The sequence below is a fragment of the Sus scrofa genome, chromosome 6 (genome assembly GCF_054392235.1).
Source record: "Sus scrofa isolate SSC_HxYL_T2T_F1_AM1 chromosome 6, Sscrofa_HxYL_maternal_Yorkshire_Landrace_v2.0, whole genome shotgun sequence".
NCBI classification, from domain to species: Eukaryota; Metazoa; Chordata; class Mammalia; order Artiodactyla; family Suidae; genus Sus; species Sus scrofa.
The window spans coordinates 133,638,314-133,663,594 of NC_139388.1; the positions used below are offsets into that span (position 1 = coordinate 133,638,314).

General features: G+C 44.7%; 1 pseudogene; it reads right to left on the bottom strand.

Moving 5' to 3' along the window:
- Window positions 1-24,449: 24,449 nt before the first annotated feature.
- LOC146402822 (dolichyl-diphosphooligosaccharide--protein glycosyltransferase subunit TMEM258 pseudogene) lies at window positions 24,450-24,671 on the bottom strand (annotated as a pseudogene).
- Window positions 24,672-25,281: the final 610 nt, after the last annotated feature.

The window sequence follows — 25,281 nt, forward strand, 5'->3', positions numbered from 1 at the left end:
GTTCTCCAAAGAAGACATACAGATGGCCAAAAAACACATGAAAAGATGTTAAACATCACTCATTATTAGGGAGATGCAAATCAAAACCACTATGAGGTACCACCTTACACCAGCCAGAATGGCCATCATCGAAAAGTCTACAAACAATAAGTGCTAGAGAGGGTGTGGAGAAAAAGGAACCCTGTTACACTGTTGGTGGGATTGTCAATTGGTGCAACCACTGTGGAAAACAGTATGGAGAGTCCTCAGAAAACTAAACATAGAACTACCATTTGATCCAGCAATCCCACTCCTGGGCATCTACCCAGAGAAAACCACGACTTGCAAAGACACATGTACCCCAGTGTTCACTGCAGCACTACATACAATAGCCAAAACATGGAAACAACCTAAATGTCCATCGTCAGAGGAGTGGATCAAGAAGATGTGGTACATATAAACAATGGAATATTAGCCATTAAAATGAATGAAATACCAGCATTTTTTGCAACATGGATGGACCAACATGGATGGACCTAGAAACTATCATGCTAAGTGAAGTCAGCCATACAATGAGACACCAACATCAAATGCTTTCACTGACATGTGGAATCTGAAAAAAGGACAGACTGAACTTCTTTGCAGAATAGATGCTGACTCACAGACCTTAAAAAATTTATGATCTCCTGAGGAGACTATGGGGGGGTGGGGGGATGTGCTTGGGCTTTGGGATGGAAATCCTGTGAAATCAGATTGTTATGATCATTATACAACTAGAGATGTGATAAATTCATTTGAGTAATAAAAAAAAATGAAAACATTCTCACCTGCAATTGTTCCACACCAACTATCCAGAGGCTAATTCTTCCACCACTTCAGACTTTCTGTTGACGTCTCAAATAACAACTGGGTATGATCAGTAATATTTGTTGACTCATCAAGAGCCAAGAAAAATCACTCAGAATAACTTGTCCTGGTTTTTTAAACTTGCTGTCAATGTTGCTAATAATGTCCCCAATTTTATGAGTAACTTTTGCCAAAATTGAATCATCTTAAATTCATTTTGTCTGGACACAGGTCTTCAGTTGCAGTAATCAAACATTATTTCATTAACTCACTATTGCTAAATAGTTTTTCTTGCTTGGATTACAAATGAACTTCTTGGTAATAAGTTTGCTTGCAGAGTCATTTTCAGTTCGTTCTTTTTTTTTTTTTTGTATTTTTCCCATTTCTAGGGCTGCTCCCTCGGCATGTGGAGGTTCCCAGGCTAAGGGTCCAATTGGAACTGTAGCCCCCGGCCTACACCAGAGCCATGGCAACGCAGGATCCAATCCGCATCTGCAACCTACACCACAGCTCATGGCAATGCCAGATCCTTAACCCACTGAGCAAGGCCAGGGATCGAACCCACAACCTCATGGTTCCTAGTCAGATTCGTTAACCATCAAGCCACAACAGGAACTCACATTTTCAGTTCTTGTTTTTGTGAAGAAATTCTGCTATAATAAGATATTCCATTTTATTTTATTTTTGTCTTTTGTCTTTTTAGGGACACACCCGCGGCATATGGAGGTTCCCAGGCTAGGGGTCTAATTGGAGCTGTTGCCGGCCTACGCCACAGCCACAGCAATGCAGGATCTGAGCCTCGTCTGTGACCTACACCACAGCTCACGCAACTCCGGATCCATAACCCACTGAGCAAGGCCAGGGACCGAACCCGAAACCTCATGGTTCCTAGTTGGATTTATTTCCTCTGCACCACAACGGGAACTCCAAGATGTTCCATTTTAAATAAAAAATTGTCTGACTGCTGCTTTCCCAAGATGAATGCTTATCTGATAATATCAATGTACACTGCATTCTTTCAGCAAAGCTGTATAGGGTCACAAAATAAAACCATGCATTGCTATCTGATTTGATAGCAACATTCTACCATACCTTAAAAATACAACATTCAAAGTCCACTTCTCTTGTCTCAATTTGTCATGATGAGTATACACAAATAATAAAAAGAATTTTAAAATGGCACTATCTGGTGAAACCTGTGGCACTAGAAATGTGGTCACAGTGTGATTGCAATCTGCAGCACACAGTTGTAACAGCAGCAGTGCGGAGCGATGAGGATGTCGCATACAGCCCACCACACTCCTTGACTCTGCCACGTCATTAGCATGGAGGCAGTCAAAGATGGCAGAGAGATGAATGGAAATGGTGGTGTTAGGATAAAGCTTACGTTATGGTCACTGAATCTGAATTTCATGTAATTTTTACATGCCTCAAAGTATTCTTTTGAGGGACAGAGTAGTGGGCTTGACTGACCTTGGGGTCACCATCCCAGCTGCTAAATTCATCCTCTAGGAGTGTAACCAGCAGCCCCATCATGGCAAATTCAGTTATTGTATTTCACATCTCTGCTTGCTTAAGTTTTAAATCTTGTATTTCTTTGCTCAGTGTTTGCTGTAAATTATCAATATTTGCCTCCAGTTTATATATATAATCTTTTTGTCTTTTTAGGGCTGCACCTGCAGCATATGGAGGTTCCCAGGCTAGGGGTTGAATCGGAGCTACAGCTGCCTGTCTATGCTAGAGCCACAGCAACTACAGATCCTTAACCCACTGAGTGGGGCCAGAGATTGAAAATGCATCCTCATGGATGCTAGTTGGTTTCGCTAACTGCTGAGCCATGATGGGAACTCCACCTCCAGTTTATTTTCAATGTCTTGCATCATCTTCAGCATCAACAGTTTAAAGTCTTTTTTCCTGGAGGCCGATAATCTCCAGATCACTTAGCTGTTTCTCTGGGGTTTTTTTCTTTCTCCCTCATCTGAGTTATAGTTCTCTGCCTTTTCATTTTTATAGGTTTTGGCGTGGTCTCCTTTTTGCAGACAATAGAGTTGTAGCCTCTCTTACTTCTGATGCCTGCCCCCCTTGTGGCTGAAGTTGGCACGGGGACTTGCTGTAGGCTTCCTGATGGGAGGGACTGGTGCCCGCCCACTGTATATAGGGCTGATTCCTAGCCCTCTGGTGGGTGGGGCTTTGTCTCTGGGTGAGATTAGAGGCAGCTGTGTGCCTGGGGGGCGTATCGGCAGCCTGTTTACTGATGGGTGGGGCTGTGATCCCACCTGGATTTTTGTTTGGGCTGGGGCTTCTCAGTGCTCATGGGTGGGGCCAGGTTTTCCCAAAATCTGGGAAAATCTGTTCTCTAGAAGAACAAACACTGATGAACACTCCCGAGACCTCTGAGACCTCTGCCTCCAAAAGTCCTCCGCTACAACAGAGTCACAGTGACCCCCCACCCCGTTCTCCCAGGAGATCTTCCAAGAACTACAGTCAGGTCTGACCCAGATTCCCTTGGAGGCCCTCTCCCAACCCCTCCCCCCACCTCCGCCCTGGGACCCAGCGTACACAAAAGCCAGTGGGCACTCCTCCAAGAATGGAGTCTCCATTTCCCCTGGTCCTGTGGAGCTCCTGCGCACAAGCCCCACTGATCTTCAATGTCAGACGCTCCGGGGGCTCCCCCTCCCAACACCAGATCCCCAGGCATGGGGACCCCACTCGGGGCCTAGAACTCTCACTCCTGTAGGTGAGTCTCTGTGATACAGTTACTTTCCCATTTGTGGGCTTCCCACCCGGGAGGTATGGGATTGCTTATATTGCATAATCGTCCCTCCTACCATCTTGATGTGGCCTCCTCTTTGTCATCTGGAGTAGGATAACGTTTTGAAAGTTTCCAGTCCGTTTGGTTGAAGGTTGTTTGGCATTTGGTTGTAATTTTGTTGTTTTTATGAGAAGGTGAGCTCCAGTCCTTCTATTCCACCATCTTAATCCCCAGGCTCACGGGCTGGAGGTAGTGCTGGGGGTAGGCGACTGCTGGTCCAGCCCAAAGCCATCTAGGTGCTGCTGGGCTGTTCCAGGCAGGGCATTCTTGTCCTGAGTGTGGGGGAAGGAGGGTGAGGAAGCTGGGATGGGGCAAGGGCTGTGGGGAGGTGGGGAGGGGAACAGGGAGGAAGCTTGGAGGAGGCTGAGGGAACAGTCGCAGACTCCACACCCACCATGGGATTCTCGAAGACTGACCTGATGGGGCAGCTGGCGGTGGGGGGTGGGGGAGTGGGCAAATTCATTCTTGATTCTGTGTATGCCTGATGGAAACCCAGCTGGAAGTGACTTGGGCAAAACAATTTGGCATCTCATGTAAGCACTGGAAAAGCATTAGCAATGTGCCCTAATAGAACAGGATGCCAACCTGTAGTTGGAAATAGAGGGCAAGGGGTCCACCCCACCAGAAGAAGGAGTTGGCAAGGCCATGAAGGCAGTCAAGACCCCAGGCCCACTCCAGTCCTTAAGGCATCTGAGCAGAAACTCCATCCCATGGGGCAAGAAATTAGTCACAATAAAGTGTAAATCCTTGCAAATGAATTCCTTTTAAAAATGTTATTTAGAGAAAATTTCAGCTTATCCCTATTGTCATTCCCTTACATTTTCATTTCAATGGAAAGCTGTAACCCCAGCTAGCCTGAAGGGTGCATACTCTGCCTGTGGATGCCACCATTTTTTTCTGGGCAGCAAGATGACTATCAAGAGGAAACCCCCTGGGGTAAACCCATCAGCGCAGAGGTTCTGATGATGGACATGCAAGAAACTCTAGCCCCCATAAAGCCCCGCAGATCTCAGGCTACAGATGAGCTGCTGGTATTGGTCGGGTTTGCCCCAGAACTAGATGGTTCTCAGCCTGAAGTTTATCACTTCTTCCTCTAGGTTACAGAATACTCTTTCCATTCAAGTATAGAAGGAGTTGTTCAAAATTATTCTCCTGCCTACATTTTCTCCTAGAATTCCTCAGAAAATGGTCCACCTGGCCCACTGCTCCCTCACCCTGGAAAGTAGTCAGAAATGAGGTCCTCAAAGCCAGCATACTGGTAGTGCATTGAAGATTTACTTTCTGAAGCTGCATATTGCCCTCCTGGCAGATTATTCCTCATGCACTGCAGCAAAGTAAAGTGACAGGAATGGGGGCGTTGGTACTGATGGCACAGTGACAGAAGCAACCCTGGCACTGCTGCCTTCAAACCCCACCTTTTGCTCTGCCCACATGCAGAAGGGAGGAGAGGATTGTCTTTGCCAACAGTCACCTGTGCAGAACCTGTCTCCAACGACCCAAAGTTAAGTGACTTTTCAGAAGATGAATTACTGTGTTATGTAATTGGCTTCAATTAATATCTGGGGAAAGAGGAGAAACTAGTATTGGCTCAGTTTGGTGGGACATGTTCTGGAAAATTCATTTTCTTCTCTCCCCAAGAGCAGGTCATAAATACTCCATGCTGTCTTTGTGCTGGCAGAGTTCTCTCTCCCAGCTGTCTCCCGCCACAGCCAGAGGGAGAGCTTGAGAGGGCTGACCCCAGGGACCCTGCAGGGTAGATGGAGCTCCATTCCTGGTGGCTGAGTGTCCCCACTGGTCCTTGAACCTATGGTCATAGGGACAGGAGCCACAGCCTACAGGATGCAGCCATGAACACAATGGGGCACTTGACCATGTGTTTATCCCTTTTGGCTCCTGGGAATCAACTTCTGTTTTCTGTTTCAGAGGCAAACTCCTAATGTGAAAACTCTCACTTTAGATGATTTAATGAAATAAACAGGCAAAAAGAAAATCCCCAACAGGATAACAAAAGAACTCTCAGGTCTAGGGTCTATTTTTTCTCCTAGGGCACTGCGTTTTCACCTGGTTCCATCCCCCAACTGTCATCTCTAAATGTTTCTGATTCCTGTTTTCAAGTTTGGAGGGCCTATCTCCCCCCCTGCCCTTGTTCACCCCAGGGGAGACTTGGGTGTGGGGGAAGGTGGCAGGGGACAGGTGCCCTGGAGGTCAAGTCAGACTGTCCTTTATCTACAGGTCAAATACGATCCATCACCGTAACAGCAAGGATGTGATTCTCTTATGTTTGAGTGTATATTTGAGGAACAACCACCTCATGCAAAAACAATGAGGCAAGACATAAACTGTGTGACTTAATGGAAAAATTCTTACTCATTGCTTAGCCAGGTCAAAATTAGATGATCTCTTTGGTGGGGTCATATAAGTATTCAGGTCTTACAGTTTTCTGCCGTGTCCTAACCCATCTCAGGGCTTGGTCTTTGAAACTGATCAAAAAAACTGCAGTCTGCCTATCACTTATATGTGGAAACTAAAATATGGCACAAATGAACATATCTATGAAACAGAAACATGGAGAACAGACATGGAAAACAGACTTGTGGTTGCCAAGGGAGGAGCAGAAGGGAGTGGGATGGACTGGGAGTTTGGGGTCAGTAGAGGCAAATTATTACATTTATAATGGATAAGCAATGAGGTCCTACTGTATAGCCCAGGTAACTATATCAAATCTCTCAGGATAGACCATGATGGAAAAGACTATAAAAAAGAATATGGACATAGATATAGATATACAGATATATAGAGTCACTTTACAGCAGAAATTGGCAGGACACTGCAAATCAACTACACTTTAATAAAAGAAAAAATTTTTAAAAAGCATTTAAAAAAAAAAAAAGCTGGGAGTTCCTGCTGTGGCACAACAGGATTGGCAGTGTCTCTGTGGTGCCAGGACACAGGTTTGATCCCTGGTCCGCCACAGTGGGTTAAAGGATTGCTGCAGCTGTGGTGTAGGTTGCAACTGCAGCTCAGATCTGTGATCCCTGGTGGCCTGGGAACTCATAAACCTTGGGACAGAAAAAAAAAAAAAAAAAGCTACAGTCTGAAGACCAGAAAGTATTTAGCATCAAACTGGCCATTTGGTATTTATAAAGCTTCAGATCAGAGCATCTCCACAAACAGTCCCTGACAGAGATAATCATCCCACCAGTTCTGAAAAATAGGGAGAGAATCCTAATTTTAAGTGACTCATTTAACATCTATTAAGTTGTCTATTTTGAAATTCCAGGGCATACAACTTTTAAATGGCTTCTAAAAGCATGTTCCACTCTGCTCTGGCATGCAAAGAGCATTATTAACAAGAAAACGATTCTAAATGCATAAAGAATGGGCTCATCCTCCCACTACTGAACACTTAAAGCAGAGACTGAGAGCCTCTAGCTCTCTCTCTCCATGTTCCTTGCACAGGGAAGGTCACGCCCTGGAACAATTCCAGGGGAACCCTCCTTCCCCATTGGAGATGGTGCATGGACAGGTGGTTTAAGAGCCTCATGGGCTACAGTCCAGTCCTGGCCCTGTCACTGCCAAGCTGTGTGCCTCTGGGCCCATTGTTCGGTCTCTCAGAGCCTCTGCCACCACATGGTGGAAAGATTGTTTAGTGGTTGGAAGGCAAAGATACTGAAAAATATCCTCCAAAGTGAAAAGGAAATTTGAGATGGAAAAACGAAGCAGGCAACTCCCTAACGTTCAATTCTGAAGCGTATTATGGCTAACTTACAGGCAGGAAGGATGGGGCAGATAATGCAGAGGTATTAGCAGCTGCTCTCACAACCACCAGAGGGGTACAAGGGAATTTAAAGGGGGCAAAGCTAAAAATAGAATCTGACTACCAAGTGAGAGGCACAGTTGGCACTGACTGGAACTCAGGGGTTGGAGTGCTTGTCTCATGACCGTTATTAACCATCTGCATTAGCAAAAGGCATTCTTTCAGTTTTCACATCAGGTGAAGGCAAGGGTAAAAGTTGACAGGGAATTCATCTGACTTAGGTACAATCCTCGTGAGTAGGCCAAAACCCAGTCCAGGGGTGGAAAGGGGTAGGGATAGGACTGAAGACCTAAAATGGACCTGACAAAATGGAGTCAGTGCAGTTCAGTCCCACAGGAGTTCATTGCTGAGTCATGTCCACCCTCTGCCCCCCCAATCAGGCTGCACATGCTGGCAGCTGAGAGGGTTCAACATTGAAGCACTAGAGTCCAACATAGGTTGGAAAATGGACAAATGCAGCTTTTAAGCCTCATTTGAGTCCCACAGTCATCATGGAAGCCTAACCTCCAGATAAACATTACTCTTCCCTACCTGAGATGAACAAACTGAAATCCGATCACTGAAACTGGGTAATGCTATTTGAGGAGTCAGGCCTGGTGCTGAAATAGCCTCCTGAAAGAACACAGAAAAGCCAAATGGCAGAGGAAGCACCTCCAACCCCCAGAAACCAAACCTGCCTGCCTCTTGGCTTATACGTAATACGGTGTATAGAAAAAGACACTAAAAGAAAAGGACTTTAAACATGTGCTTGTCTCCAAAATGATGGGGTATTTTATTGCTTTTCAGCTCTACGATTTTTTGTGTTTTCCAAACTTTTTACAATGAGTAAGCATTACTTTGGAGAAGAGGGAAAAAATAATTGATATTGTAAAACGCTAAAACCAAAATAACACTAGTGGAGGAAAAGAAGGATGGAGAGGCAAAGAAGTGGGAAACGAAAACCCAAACCCAAGCCGAAAAAGAAACCCCAGGGCAGGCCCATGGACATCTTGCCCAAATTCCCTCCTCACCATCTCGCCTGTGCTGCGCCCGAGGGCCCCGCTAGAGGGCGCCCTGGGGCTGGTGCCGCTGCAAAAGCTCGCCGCTCGCGGTTCCCCTTGTGATCCTCTGCTGGGTGAGGCGGGAACGCTCCCTAGCGCGGGCGTACCCGCGCGGATGATAGGGATGTGGCGCAGCACGCCCGCGCATCCCCAGCCCAGCCCCGCGAGCCTCCGGCACCCGGCACCAGACACCAGCCCAACGCGCCGCAGGCCCGCTACCTACCCGTAGAGAGCGCTGCGGGCAGCCTTGCCTGGCCGGGTGTGATCCCCGCAGCTGCAGACGGCCCTCTGGGCAGGTCTGGCCGGGACTGCTTGCTTCCCAGGCTTCCCCGCCAGGCTCCTACGCCCGATTTCCCCTTTCAGGCGCCCCAGCCTTGCTCAAAGGCCGCCCCAGGTCACCTCTGAGCACCCAGGGCACACCCGGGTGCACGATGAGGCTCCTCTTCCCCCAAGAGTGACTGCATTGTTTTTCACAATTTAAAAAAATTAGCAAAGTGGAGTTCCCCGTTGTAGCTCAGGGTTAACAACGCAACAGAGTTCAGGTTTGATCCCTGGCTTTTCATAGTTGGTTAAGGATCCAGCTTAGCGCAGCTGCAGCTGCAATTGACCCCTAACCTAGGAACTTCCACATGCCCCAGGTGCGGCCCTAAAGAGGAAAAAAAAAAAAAAAAGTAAATACATGCATAGTAATATGCAGTTGTGAAAAGTCCAAATAACACGTGTCTATTTTTTTAAAAATCAGTCACCGTTCACCACCGTCTTACCAACTACTCTCTCTATAAAAGACTGCTAGTGATAGATTCCTAACTGCACTCGTGTACAGATAATATGTATATTGTTGTGGCTGTGTTTGTCCATCCATCCCTTAACCTATCCATTCAGACATTCGTGGAAGCATGCGTTCGTCCGTCCCTGGAAAAATATTTTAGGTGGTAGAATTAAAATGATTTTTAATTTCCTGAATGTTCTTCAATGAGAATGCGGGTGCGAGGGGACTTGGTACTGTTTTAAAGTCCATTTTCTTTCTTAAGACTGTCCTCACCCTGCAATAAACAGACTAACTCCTGGTAGCAGCTCCTAGTCTTCCGATAGTCCTTGGGGGGATTCATCGTTATCATCAGCTCCTGTGAGCGCTTGGGTCTCCTAGTAACGGAAGTAAGGTTTGTCTCTTGGTGATTAATGACTATGATGGACTTGGCCGCTGCCTACATTTTTACCAGTTTCAAGAGATTAATCAGAAAATGTTCTCTTCTGGCTTCTGGGAAATAACAATAGAATCATGATGATGATGGATTAAGAATTTATACAAATGGGTATTTTTGGGGGGATTCTTGGAAAATGATTTTTTTTTTTTTAATTTTAGAGGCCAGAGAACCTAAGTTCCTATTTTATTTAAAACACTTGTTCTAGTCAAGCCTGAATCTTTATTGTCTTTGGGAGTTCTGCAGCGATTACAAGGCTCTTCCTTTCCTTCTTGGTGTTTGAAAAGCAGAAAAGGGCAGTTCCTGTTGTGGTTCAGCTGAAACCAATCTGATGTATCCATGAGGATTCGGGTTCCATCCCTGGCCTGCTCAGTGGGTCAGGGATCTGGTGTTGCCGTGACCTGTAGTGAAGGTCACAGATGCTGCTCAGATCCAACGTTGCTGTGACTGTGGTTGTGGTCTCGGCTGGCAGCTGTAGATCTGATTAGATTCCTAGCCTGGGAACTTCCATATGCAGCACCTGCTTCACCACCAGCCAGTATGATAGGGCAGAGAAAGAGAGGATAGGGAAATAGACAGACCCAGCTCTCAGGGAGTTAAGGGAAACCCCAGTCTGTTTCCATGTTTGTCCCAGGTATATGGGAAAGGGATGCATTTGCAACCTCAGATTTCTTGAGCTGCAATTCCCAGAGCACCTTCCCTAAGAATGGACTTGGCATGAGGAGAATTCGTTCAGCATTGGCACTCCGCCAGGCTTTAACCGTGGCTGGGTTCCCCCATTCCTTTCCTGTCAAGCCATCCCAAATGTGTCTGCAGCTGTCACTGTGACTCATACTCCATCCCTGACGTCTTTCCAGAGGTCTGGACACATATTTTTGTCTTCTTGCCAAACATCTCTACCCACTAGGTGCCTTTAACTCAGCATATCCTCAGTCAAATTGAACAGTCTCCCCACCACCGACAGCCGCCTCCCTCACATTGGATACTTTATTCTGGTCAGCCACCTTGCCATTTACCAAACTGCTCAAGCCCAAAGCATTGGCATCCTAAGCTCCATCTTCTTCCTTCATGGCCATCTCCAAGTGGTCACTAAGGTCTGTCCTCTCCTGCCTCTTCCATCCTCTTTTCTCCATCGCCCTGACCAGGCCCTCATCCCCTCTCACCCAGCCTGAGGCAGCTCCTTTCTAACTGCTTTCTGGGTCACACATCACCCTGGGAACCTCTCCATCAAGCTGTCAGGGAGATCTCTGTAAAACACAGCTCAGTTCCCATCTCTCTCCAGCTTAAACCTGTCTGGTAGTTCCTGGTGGGCAGGAGGAGACGGTCCAAAGTCCACAAGTCCCATCAAATCCTCCCCATCTGCCTCCCATCCATCTTGCTGTCCTCCTGGGACATTCCCACCATGCATCCTGTGGGAGGGACCACAGATAACCCCGATTTACATTCGCCCCTTCTTCCTGATTAAAATAACTACTGTTAATTCTATTTCCAAGTCTTTCCTGTAGTTAGATGTGGCCAGGTGACAACTTTTGGATAATGGAATGTAAGCAAAAGTGTCATGACATCTCCAAAAACTCTTTGAGGAGGGAGCTGGTGTACCCTCTTTGCCCCTTTTGCCCCTTCTCTGCCCTCCATCCCGGAACACCCATCTGGACCATGAAGATGAGGGGCACATGCCAGGGAAGACAGAGTAGCAAGCAGGAAGGTGCCATCAAGCAGAACTGCCACAGACCTGACTACAGATCTCTGGAATTTTCCACCAGAAATAAGCTTCTAATGTGGTTAAGCCACTGTTACTTGTATGTTTTTGTCCCTTGCTGCTGAACCTAATCCTAACTGACCTAGAATCCGGTACCTGGTAGGGGATATGTCAGGTGACCTACTCAGGTCTTTTTCTTTTTTTATGCTCCGGAAGGATGCAAGAAGCCAGCCAATGCCCCAGTGTTTAAATTCTTAACTCTTGCCATAAACGTTCATTATCATAGCCGTTTGGCCTTCCGGCATTTGGGTTTCCAAAATACTTTTTTCCCCAGATGACCACAGTGATAATTTAAATAATTGTTCTGCCACTGCATACCAGAGCCTGGTGGGTTTTACAAGCACATTTGGTTGACAGAATCACATCCAGAACCATAGTTTCAAGGCCTTCTGGAAACACGGCTTTCTTTCCAGTTCTGCAGAATGTGCAGAAGCAAGTCAATCCAGCCCCAGGGGACAGCGATTCTTCAGTAGATTTACCAAGATGTGCTTGCCTCCTTTATGTTGTGTCTGCATTTTCTTCTGCCCTGGATCTTGTCTTTCTCTTTCTCACTCCTCTGCCTGGGGAGGCAGTGCCTACCTGCACACAGCTGGCAGAGCAAACCCATCCTGCTGCTTCAGGATCCAGGCAGCACTTGGAATATTCTGCAGTTACGCTCTGTGGGTGGGTCATATTTTTGGTTCACAGATCCCCCTTCCCCACTGAAAGGTGAGCTTCTCTAGGGCCAGGTTGCAAGCGACTGTCATGTCTGGGTCCTCTTCTGCCTCCTACTTCTAGCTCAGTCTGGCACAGGCGCCAAGGAAATGTTTCTGGAACAAGTGCATGTTGACTGTGGTTCCAAACAAAGCTACCTCCTCTCTCAGACTGTAAGCTTAAGAGTCTAGGATGGACCCTCCTGTGTGCAGATCTCAGCTCTGCCAGGTCCCAGCTGGGGGGATCTTGGGCATTGTATGTAACCTTTCTGTGAAATGCAGCAGGTCCCTGTAATCCTTCCCTCCCGCCTTTTGTCTGTAGGAAAACTTTAGTTAAAGAATAAGTTTGAACAGAGTAGTGAGAAAATGCAGAAGCAAAGGAAAAGAGTCAAGTGAGATCAAATAATAATAGTTTAGTCATTAAGCAAAGTCAAGGACCTTTAATTCCTCCTCAAGGGCTACAGATAATATTCTGAGCCATATTCTTCTGTGAGCTGCCTTGTAGATATTGAAAACCCCACCAGGTGGAAGTTAACTTCTTGACGACCAGACTGGGCCGTGACACGAGCTACCACAATTCTAAGAGCTGGCCTCAAAAACAGGGGAACAAATTGATCCTAGAACTAAAGATTAACTGTACTTAAAACAATCAAGATGATGCTGGTCAGACCACAGCAGAACCAATTTCAAGATAGCTGTCAGAGTTGACTGTGCCATTTCTGCATGTGGCCCCCTCCCTCTGCTTCTAAATGGTCTTGCTCACTGGTTGTCAGTGGTGGGGAGTCAGCCTTTGGACAGGAAACTGTCCTCCCCCCTTCCCTGGTTGCTGGCCTTTCCTTTCCAGCAACCTTGCCTCTTTGTTGGCCTTAGGGGCAGAGCAGCTGGACCTCACTGCCAGTAACATCTGTGTCTTAGTTTCCTTCTCTGTGAAATGAGTTCAACAACACCTACAGGGTTGCTGGGATGATTAAATGACAGCCCATGTGAAGCACATGGCACAGTCCCCAGCACACAGATGGAACTCAGTAAACATAGCTAGTATCATTTTGTGGGCATCGCTGTCTTGCCTGTCTTCCGTCTTTATTCCTCCACTGTTTACTTTGCTTTTCAATAACATTTTGGCCCAGGGGACAATTCCCAAGCTCCAGCACTGTGCCAGGACAAATCGTCAACAACCTTGGGGAGCTTGCTGGCTTTTAGGGAGGCAGACCTATCAACCACGAGTGTCAACAAAGCGTGGCATTTGAATGATAGAAGTTTTCACCAGTTTCCATGGAAGCACAGGGGAGAAAGGCGGTCACCATGGGCAGGGGGTGGCAGGGAGCAGCAGGGAGAGGTCAGGTCAGGAAAAGATTTACGGAGATGGGGGTGAGTCTTGGGAAGGCTCTTAAAAGAGGAGTGGGAGGGAGAGGAGGCTTCTGGGCAGAGAGAACAGCGTGTGTAAAGGCAGGGAGATGTCCAACACACAGTGTGGCTTGGGGAACTCCTGGTAAAACTAGACTAATAGTTCTCACATTGGAACTTGCATCAGAACCCCTGGAAGCCTGGATAAAGTGCAGATTGCTGGTCCGCTTCCCCAGACTTTCTGATCCACAAAAGCTGAGGTAGGGCCTGAGGTCTTGTGCTTTTAACTGGTTCCCAGGTGGTGTGCTCCTGTTGCTGGACCAGGACCACACTGTCACACTCAGAGAGCCCTGGGGTTGGGGGGCAGAGGGAGTGGGAAGGAGAGCTGGGCTTCTCAAGCTAGCTCAGGAGTTAAGATTTTGTAAACAACAGCACCAACAAAACTATAAGAGTGTTTTAAGGAGAGGAGGAGACAATCAGATCTGTGTAGCATGAGTGGATGTTAAAAGCACGTGACTTGTGAAGGGAAGACACGTGACTAAGAAGTAGACTCCAGGTGGGTTGTGGTGGCCTGTGACTAGCTGGCCTCGGAGCCCAGTTCTGTGCTGAGTCCCCAGCCTCTCAGCCCAAGCCTGTCTCCTGGGCTGCTCCTTTCTCCTGAACGCAGAGGAAGAGGTGCATCTCTCATCACCAGGGTTATAGACTCGGTTCCTGCCCTCCATCCCATCACCATCTCCTCTGCATTCAGCCCCTTCCAAATACTTTTTCTCTGTACACCCCTTCCAGTTGGCCATAGTTTAAACTAAGCCTTCAAACACACTCTGCTCCCAGACTCATACTAACTGGCCATTCCTTCGGGCTGCTGCTATTGACATTTCTAAAACCCAAACTATCTCAGTGAATGGTCATCACACGCCCCACATCCTCACACCTGGTCCTAACCCTCTCGGTCTTATTCTGTACCAGCCTGAGCAATGAGATAGTGTCTTGCTTTTCTTATTGGCTTTAATTGTGCTACCTCTACTTCTACCAAAATGTCTTAAGAGCACCTTTAAAAATAGTTACTGAATGTTGAAAATGCCACAGCAGAATTGCATTTTTCAGCCTCCAAGCCTTTATTAACCTTTCTACTTCAGGATAGCTTGCAGGAAATCCATATGTGATGGGAATGTATTATTGTTCTCAAGTTAGCCAACATAATCCAATTTGTCTCAACTGGTGCAGTTAAAATGAGACTTAAGTTTAATTCCATAGAGACTTACGTTTTATGCTCTCCTGGTCTGTCTAGAGCTGTGTTCCTTAGAAACAGGATTTATCCGCCTTTGTATTAATTATTGTAATGAGGTGTCCAAGAATTGTCCATCATGTTTCTACACTTAGAATTGTTTAAGGGCTTGAGATAAAAACAGAGCCTGCTGGGTATAAGCAAAATCTGTTCTTATAGATTATTTATTACAATGTTGTTAAGAGAACATGAAACATCCACTGAACCCAGTTCAAATCCTTGGGTGTATGACAGGGATTGGTTTACTTCTGGAACAGTTTTCTGAGTGTTGCTTAGAGCCTGAGATCTCACACTTCTGTTTGAACTTTTCCCTTTCTTGTGGATCATTTATAGACCTGCTGTAAATCCTTGATACCATGTAGTCTTTTCTCAGTGAGGGGGTAATATCTCCAAAATAAGTTTCTGACTCAGGCAGGATGCCTTTTATAATGTCAATAGTCAGAAGAGCTCAAAAGTTCTAGAAACCAAGCAGAGAGGCCCATTTCTTATCAATAAGTTTGCTCCCTTTAAAAGTTTTTTCTCCAGTTCATTCTTGCTGTGACTGCAAAAAAATATACAGCTTTCTCAGATTCCCTGGGAACAAAACTAATGATTTTCTTTTCTTCTTTTCTTTTCTTTCCTCTTCTTTTCACACCAGAAACTCTAAACATAGTCCCTTGTCTTAGGGATGAGATAACTTGCTTCCACTGGCATAGTTTATTTCCAGGGAATAGAAATCCATTCAACTATTCATATGAGCAAGAAAAAAATAGGAAGGAAAACCATCTTTCAAAAAGGACTGCAAATTTAGTGTGAAATTTTTTGTTTGTTTGTTTTGGCCATGCCCAGGGCAGGTGGAAGTTCCCAGGCAAGGGATAGAACACTTGCCACAGCAGTAACCAGATCCTTAACCCACTGTACTATCATGGAACTCCTGGTTTTATCTTTGTTATCACTGGGAACACCAGCTATTCTTCCATCATTATCAGAATCTTCTGGAGCTAAGGGAATCTCTCTCTTTAAAGCAAACAACATCTTTTAAACATAGTTCTAGGCCATTTCCTTTATCTTAACTCCCATGTTCCTCTTTCCTGAATCCCCCTCCGGCCCTGGGTCAGGGGAGCTTACCCTGAGGGAGATTCATCCCAAAAATGCAGCCTTCCTTAAGGAGCCAGAGAGGCGCAGTGATGAGACGGAGCAGGGGTAGGGGCTGGGAAAGGAGGGGGAGATGCATTCTGTTCTTCCAACTCTAGTGATCATCCCCAAACTACAAGAGATTTAAAATAGGCTACAGGAGTTCCCATGACGGCTTAGTGGTAGAAAAACAGACTAGCATCTATAAGGATGCTGCTTTGATCCCTGACCCTGCTCAGTGGGTTAAGGATCGGTCATTGCCATAAGATGTGGTGTAGGTCACAGATGCTGCTTGGATCCTGCGTTGCTGTGGTTGTGGTGTAGGCCCTTGGATGCAGCTCCTCATCGACCCCTAGCCTGGGAATTTCCATATACCTTGGATGTGGTCCTAAAAAGCAATAAATAAAATAAACAAACAAACAAACAAATAAATAAAATAAAATCGGCTACATTATTTTACACTTGAGAGTAAAATGCAAGTATTTTATCTTCCCAGTATCATTGCTCTCTCAAGTGCAAAATCTTTAGCATGCACTGGAATATTTTCTCCTTCCCACTGATTTCCACCAACTCAATTTGAAATTGGCTTTCTTGGTTCTCCCTTTCTCATTTGGGAGGAATCCAGCCAGGTTCCTGCCTGAGGCTATCAAACCCTACCCTGAGTCCACAGGGCATCTGTCCTTGTCCAGGTTTGGAGCCTGGTTAAAAGCAATTACCACTGGGCCCCATGGCATCCCCCATAGGTCATTTAGGCTGCTGCCTGGGGCCTGGGGATTTTTCTGAAGCTTGTAGTTTTCCAGAAATGGAGTGATAAGGAACTGAGGAGAAACTATGATAAGTGAAGGCCTAAAATGACCTGAACATCTTTGGGTAGGACATCATGGAAAAGTTCTCCAGCTCTCGGAAAGTTTATCTCAAGGTTGGCACATTATAGGGCCTGGCACCAAGAAGATCCTGGATAAATATTTATAGTGTGAATAAATAGACCAGACTGCTAGAATGAATTAAACAAATGCTCCATAAATACTAGGGATGTTCTTTATATTTTCTTTCAAATATGTTGATTTGAAAAATGTCTTCGCCATCTCCCACAATCCTGTTTATAGATTTAATCTCCCCAAGTTGGGAAAGCATGATGGCCACTGGCCCAAAGACCCCTTCACACCATCAGCAGAGCTGATGGCTATTCCATCTCCCTGTCCCTGTTAAATCTGAGCATACCAACAGGAAGGTGGAAACATTTATGCTACTGAAAATATCTCAAACACTATTATATTCCAAGGACTCTACACAGTGCACATGACCATCAAGAAGACAATCAGGGAGTTCCTGTCATGGCACAGTGGAAACAAATCCGACCAGGAACCAAGATGTTGTGGGTTCCACCCCTGGCCTCGCTCAGTGGGTTAAGGATCCGGCGTTGCCATGAGCTGTGATGTAGGCTCGGATTTGGCATCGCTGTGGCTGTGGTGTAAGCTGGTGACTACAGCTCTGATTAGACCCCCTAGCCTGGGAACCTCCATATGCCACAGGTGTGGCCCTAAAAACAAAACAAAAAAGAAAAAGAAGATAAAAGACAATCAGTCCATGAAACTTGGAGGTGAGTGTGAATGCTGCCCTGTGCTCACTGACCTTGATTTCAGCTGCCAGGTGGAGATGATCAGGTGACATAGGGGTTGTTGGCAGTTCTAAAGTTTACCCACCAGATATGCTGGCTGTGATGACCAAAAGCATAACTGGACAATTGAAAGCAAGACCAAGGACCTCAGTGCTTGCCAAGAGAAGGTTAGGAAGACCGGAGGGACTGTGAACATGAATGGTCTCCCAGTCTACATGTCGGTGGGTCCCAGGAAAAGAGTTCCCCTGCACCTCCTTGGACCAGCACCCCACGTCTCTCAGTACCCACTTTCCTTAATCAATGCTGTACTGTTTGGATCAGTGGCTTTCATTCTTTCTTCTTTTTCTTCTTTATTTTCTTTGTAAGGTTGAACTCTTGGCATATGGAAGTTCCCAAGGGTCGAATTGGATCTGAGTGTCATCTGCGACCTGCACCACAGCTCTCAGCAGTGCCAGATCCTTAACCCACTGAGTGAGGCCAGGGATAGAACCCACATCCTCACTGATACTATGTCAGGTTCTTAATCTGCTGAGCCACAAGAGGAAGTCGGATCAGTGGTTTTCAAACTGTGTCCTACACAGTCTGAGATGTTCTGCCCAGGAACCCTGGTGAGGGATGGTGTGTGAGGAAAAATTTAAGCATTCCCTCTTCTAAACTAAACAGCCCTGCATTTTGATTTTTAGTTGATTTTACATGTTAAGTTCCTACTCTTTTATTAGAAGGTAATGTCCCATTCTTCAAACAACGATAGCTCAAGAGGCCAAAGATTAGCGTCCCGATGGTTCTAACACGGGACCCTGCTTTGTATAGGCACTTAACACATGCTTATTCAACTGAAGAGGCACTGCTTTCTCTAAACTTCATTTCCAAATTGAAACACTTGGGACTCCGTTTCTACTCCTGTCACTTTCACTGCAGGAAAACTGAAAAGAACCTGAAGGCAGACCATGTCTTTTTGCTGTTATTTACCCAAGTCAATACTTGTTTACCAAACAGCCAGCTCATAACAAGTACTTAACAAATGTCTGTTGAATGGATAAATGATTAAATGAATGATGTGTGATCCTGCATAAGTTACTTGCCCTCATCTGTAAAATGAGCCTAAATCTACTTCTTTTGCAATTTATTGTGAAGATGTAATGAAAGAAGATGGGTAAATTGTTTAGCACATAATAGGATCAACAAATCTTCATTTTATTCTCCTCGCCTTCATGTAAAAAGTACACCTTATTCTCTTTGATCCTCCTTTACTACCAAGGAATTATTTAATCTGATGGAAAGAAAGGATGGGCCAATCACATCTGATTTACATACCCTTCACATTATTGTCCACACAGAACTCGGCCAGATGCCAATGCAACTATTAAATGTACTGAAGTACAAATGTGGGCTACCTAAGATCTTTGATTATATTGATGATGGAAAGTCATCATGTGATACCACAGCAAACTATAAAGAAATTTAATTACTGGAGTTCCTGCTGCAGCACATCGGCTTAAGGATGTGGTGTTGTAGCAGCTGTGGTGTAGGTTACAACTAACTGTGTTTGGATTCTGTCCCTGGCTTAGGAACGTCTATGTGCCATGGGTGCAGCCAAAAAAGAAATTTATTTACTTTTCTCCATTAAAAAAAAATAGACGGTGGAAAGCTTACAATATTTAGGTAAGAATAATCAGCATAGAATCCATAAAGATGTTGTACGCGGTTACCTAGAATTGGTCTTTCTCACTCATAGATCAACCCAGAAGACCTTAGATCATATTGAGAAGCAGTTTATTTTTTATTTATTTATTTATTATTATTATTTTTGTCTTTTGTTGTTTTTCAGGACCACACCTGTGGCATATGGAGGTTCCCAGGCTAGGGGTCTAATCAGAGCTGTAGCCACTGGCCTACACCACAGCCACAGCAGTGCCAGATCCGAGCCGCGTCTGCAACCTACACCACAGCTCATGGCAATGCTGGATCGTTAACCCACTGAGCAAGGCCAGGGATCAAACCCTCAACCTCTTGGTTCCTAGTCAGATTTGTTAACCACTGAGCCACGACGGGAACTCCGAGAAGCAGATTAGAGATAAGATTCAATGCAGGTAAAACTAAATTAAGGTTATATTATTTGATCAGGGATTCTTGTAATTGATCATGATGATAAATTAACAGAATTCTACAGATGTGGAGGGATTGACAGTGGAGTGTTCAACTAATGGCAGGGATCTGGGACATATTTAAGTCTTCTAGTTAAGCTTCATGGTGGTAAACTTTACATGGAAACAAGTTTGTTTTTCTCTGAGAGCTATTATTTTGTCAAGGCTGATGCTCAATTGCTACTAGTGGCCACAGTGAATTGTTCTTCATTAGGCACCTTTTAAAAAATTATAGGCTAATGGGGAAACAAATAGTTCTTTTAATTTTGAAAGCGTTTTTAAATGAGATTTCAAATCCAAGTGGGAAAAATATACTTTCTAGCTAACTCTTAAAAATCATGCTCTATTCCACAGGACACCACATTTTCATGAGGATAAGTCATGCTGTCGTTTGATTTTTGGAGATCTTAAGGTTACAGTGTTGGAAGATGGTGGTTTGAAAAATGTTTAAGATGAACTAGGGAGAGGGTACCGCTATAGAGTTGTACTGACTAACCTCTCTCTGATGCATGGACCTGACATTTTCCAAATTGCTATGGATATAAACGACTGTCAAAACAAAAAAGAAACAAACCGTCAAGTGCCTTGCTGAGAGCCAGGTGCACCATGTCTGCCTCATCCTCCTGATCTAGGAACCCCATCAGAATGGAAACGAGCAGAAAGCCTATGACCTTCAGCCAGGGAAACCTAGCTAGTTTTGCGTGATCGTCTCTTTCTAAAATGCTCAGAAACCATCAGCTTCAAAATCTAACCCAGAGTTTTATGAGGGATGGAAGTTCTGCTTGATGAAATAAAATTCATATTTTAAGGCAAGATAAGAGACATATAAGCATAATTTTTTTTCCTCTGCCCATTTGGGCCTCCTCCCTTCTCTCTAATGCACATTAGCCATAAACCAGACCTCCCCAACGGCAAAAATACCTGCTCAACTATAAAGATCATTTTTCCTCTTCTGACATCAACCATGTAAATTCCTGGAAGATAACATTCCTTTCTCAATCCTGTAAGGGCTCTTGATGAACCGCTGCTTGCTTTGTACATGCAGCCAACATATTTTTCTTAAAGATAGAGACTGATACAAAACAGACTCGGCAGATGACCTAGGGAAATACTGGGCCACATCTTTTGGACACTAATAGCTTAAATGCTTATGACCTATTAATGTCACTAGAAATATTACTGGTATTCTGCCTATTTTATAAGACTACTGTTGCTTGCATTACCAAATGTGTGACTGAACCTCTGATAAAAATAACGATGCCTGGAGTTTCCATTGTGGCGCAGTGATTAACAAATCCAACTAGGAATCATGAGGTTACGGGTTCAATCCCTAGCCTTGTTCAGCGGGTTAAGGGTCTGGTGTTGCTGTGAGCTGTGGTGTAGGTTGCAGATGTGGCTCGGATCCCGAGTTGCTGTGGCTCTGGTGGAGGCCAGTGGCTATAGGTCTGATTAGACCTCCAGCCTGGGAACCTCCACATGCCGCATGAGCGGCCCTAGAAAAGGCAGTAAGACAAAAAACAAAACAAAAAGATGATGACTAGGTGACTTGAAACAATTGATCAAATATATAGTCTATAGGAGCAATGCTTTTAACAATATGTCTCTAGGTATGGGAAGAAGCAACAAGAGGGAACCATTTCCTGGACCATAAGAGCCTAGTAAGACTGGTGGTCCAGGGGCTTTTGTTAATAGAGCCTAGTCCAATAACACCGTATTGGGTGACCTATTAATGAAATCCTCACCTGACCTGGAAATGAGCATTCTTAGTCCATGGGATGAACTGGTCGCAAAATATTTCCCAAGTCTTGGTTGATAATAAGATGGAAAGGGAGGGATTAAAAATAAAGAACATTGCCCACCATCCAGTTCTACAAGAATCAAGTCATTAGCCCCTGCAGTTGCTGAACTCTGTACGGTACACTCAGAAAGAAATGCAGGGTGAAGATCAGGATGACTTACTTAGCACTCTTGGAAAAATGGCAGAACTAGCCTTCAGATAGATTTATTCAGAAAAAAAATTATAAACCCAGTTTCTGGCATCTTCTCATACTTACAAAAGCACTAAAATCATTAAATAAGATATTGGTTCCTTGTGAATAGCGGTAACCTTCTACCATGACATGTGCTTGACTGCACATACCCCTTCCTTAAAACCGTGTGTATATTGGCCTCCCCCTTTACCTCTTCAGAGCAATCCTCAGAGCCTTCTGAAAGATTGTCTCCTGGGTTATAATCCTGAGGTTGGTGCGAATAAGATTTTCTATTTGTAGGAGTTCCTGTTGTGGCTCAGCAGGTTAAGAACTTGACATAGTGTCCGTGAGGAGGCGGGTTCAATCCCCGGCCTAGCTCAGGGTGTTAAGAATCTGGCATTGCCACAAGCTGCAGCATAGTTTGCAGAGGCGGCTTGGATCCTACCTAGGCCGGCAGCTGCAGCTCTGATTTGACCCCTAGCTGGGGAACTTCCATATGCTACAGATGTGGGCATTAAAAAAAAGAAAAGAAAAAGAAAAGAAAAAGAAAAAAAAAAGATTTTCTATTTGTTTCTTAGATCAACTATTAATTTTTTCATTGACATATTAAACTTTCCCAACTCTGTCTTTTATAACGTAAACATATTTGTGATATTTGCTGCCTCTGGCGCATCTCATGCTCCTCATGATTTCTCAGACGCTCCCCAGCAGTGGTTCTGCCGTTCTTTAACAATAACAACTTAGCACATCCTGAGTTCCTAACATAAGCCAAACACTGTTCTAAAAGCTTAATATGGTATTAACATATTTAACCCTATAAACTAGGGTTATAAGTGAGTCCCACAGTGTATGAGGCACATAGTTTATGGAAGTTGCCCAAAGGCATTCAGGTGATAAGGAGAGCAAATGTTTGAACCCAGGCAGTCTGGCGCTGGCTCCTCTAAAGTGAGACTTTACACCTTATTGGCTGCACAAGCAGGTACTCTGGAGGAGGTGGTATGACAGAGGTCAAGGGCCAAACAATTGTCCCAGGTTTCTGACTAGCCCTGAATATTTGGAAGAGGCAGTGTGGGTTCACCAGAGAACCCCTAAAAATGACACTATTAATTATTAATATTACTTGTGATCACTTTTGATATTAATGATATCATTATCATTAATAGCAATAGTATAAAGAATTATTTTTAATTGCCGTGTTTTGAGTCTTAATTTGCCGGTTTTGAGTCTTCAGAAATCCAGATGCAGACCCCAGAACTTGCTTCATCTCCAGGGTCTTTGGTCTGAGTTTCCGGAAAATGGAAGCTCATGGAATGTTGCTATCCTACCAAGTCAGTATAGTCCTCACCCAGGGTGGCCAAGGCATAGTCCCCCATTTTTAACAAAATTTGGAGTCCATCCTCAGCTGTCCATGCCAAGAAGATCAGAGAGAGCAGGGGTTAGCCTAACATACATACATTCAAAGACTCTCCTGCTTATAAACACAAACTTCTATGGACGTGAAACAAAAACAGGGTGTGTGTAAGTTTTAAGATGATTTGTCTTACATCTATGCATCTTTCTGCCATTTGTTCTGTGGCTGCTCTAAATGCTTCTTAATGTTCTAAGTTGTATTTTTCTTTATATGTGCATTGAGGGGGAGGGGTGGATTGTGGGCACATGCATGCACATGCACAGACACACATTCACTCACTCACTCATAATTGCTTGCCGGGAGGTTTGGAGTTGGTCCCGAGAAAGGCATCACTTGATATCTGCTTCATGCCTCGTTATTTACCAAATACTCTTTATTCTTTCCTTCTCCAAAAGCTAAGCAAGCTCCTTCAGCAGCTTAGAGACACATGCTGGCAGGTGCTGATATTGTGCAAACATGACCCAAGACAATCATTCAAAACTTTGCCACAGAAGACCTCTATAAAAGGGGGGAGCTGAGAGGTGAGGCACTCTACCTAGGCCGTGACTGTGAAGATAAAATAAAATATTCTGACGTGAGAAGGATCTGAAATGATAATTCATCTGTCAGTTCATATCCTAAACACTGATTTGGTGTCCTTCCTTTGGAATTAACTAATGACTAGTGTCATCAGCACATGCAGAGTCATATTTAATGCAGTACAGATTGGGGCCAGCAGGAAGCTTATAAAATTTACTTTGGATAAACTCTGATCCATGGGTACTTGGGGGGGGGGCTTTTTAGAGATTTATAATGGGGTATAATAATAGCATCCACCAGAAAACATAGTTGTGATTTTGTTTTCGTGTTTTGTTTTTGTTTTGTCTTTTTAGGGCTGCACCTGTGGCATATGGCTAAGAGTCGAATCGGAGCTGGAGCTGGAGCTGTTGGCCTACACCACAGCCACAACAACACTGGATCCTTAACCCAACTGAGCAAGGCCAGGGATTGAACCTGCATCCTCATGGATATTAGTCAGATTTGTTTCCCCTGAGCCACAACAGGAACTCCCTGTTTTTGTTTTTTATGATGAAATCAACAATGCCTGGCACATAGTAAGTGCCATATGATTATTATTGATTGATAATGGATTTGCTTTGCGGGTTTCCATGGCTTTGCAAGTTTTCATGGCTTTGCAGCTGTGGCCCTGAATAAATGCCATGAGGATGACATACATGGTCCTAGTTCTGAAGGTCATGGGCAATGATGGGCAGTTTACTAGCGTCAAACTTATCCTGAAGTTCCTCTTCAGGATTTTTCTGCTTTGTTTCTTTATACATCTGCCTTTTCTGTGAGCAGCAAGTGGGACACTTTCAGCAAAAATTAACTTACAAAAATAGAAATTAAATGAATCCATTCGTTTGGATCCTTTAGGCACTCATATGTAGATGCCAACCCAGAGCAGCAAGAAGAGAAATCCAAAGCCAATGAATAGTGAGACCAACATGGAGACAAGGAGCTTTTTATCAGGAGTGATAAAAACGAAGAGCCAGGCAGTGAAGCACCAGCCAATGGCCAGCAGCAATATAGTCAGATGGGGGAAGATAGTCATTTTCTCCGGGATGGTATGTATATATATGCTCATGGCCTTAAGCCACATTGTACTGGACACAGGGTAAACAAGCCCCGTCTAAGTTTTCATAGGCTGCTTTGATATTCCTGTTGGATTGTATCAGGAAGATTGGCTGTAATGATTCTGTTTTTAAGAATGTGATCTCTGAAAGGGAAAGATGGTAGAATTGTTGGTGGGAATGTAAATTTGTGCAGTCACTGTGGAAAACAGCGGGATGGTTCCTCATAAAACTTAAAAATAGGAGTTCCTGTCATTCCTCAGAGGTAATGAAACCAGCTAGTATCCATGAGGACTTGAATTGGGTCCCTGGCCTCTCTCAGTGGGTTAAGGATCCGGGGTTGCCACGAGCTATGGTAGAGGTCACAGACCTGGTTCAGATCCCACATTGCTGTGGGATCTAGGCCAGATCTAGGCCAACAACTATAACTCCGATTTAACCCCTAGCCTTATTAACTTCAATATGCTGTGGGTGTGGCCCTAAAACAAAAATAAATAAACAACAACAAAAATAAACAAAAAACCTTAAAATAGATGATCCAGCAATTCCACTCCTAGGTATGTATCTGAAGAAAACAAAAATCACTAATTCAAAAAGATACATGTACCCTGATGTTCATAGAAACATTATTTACAGAAG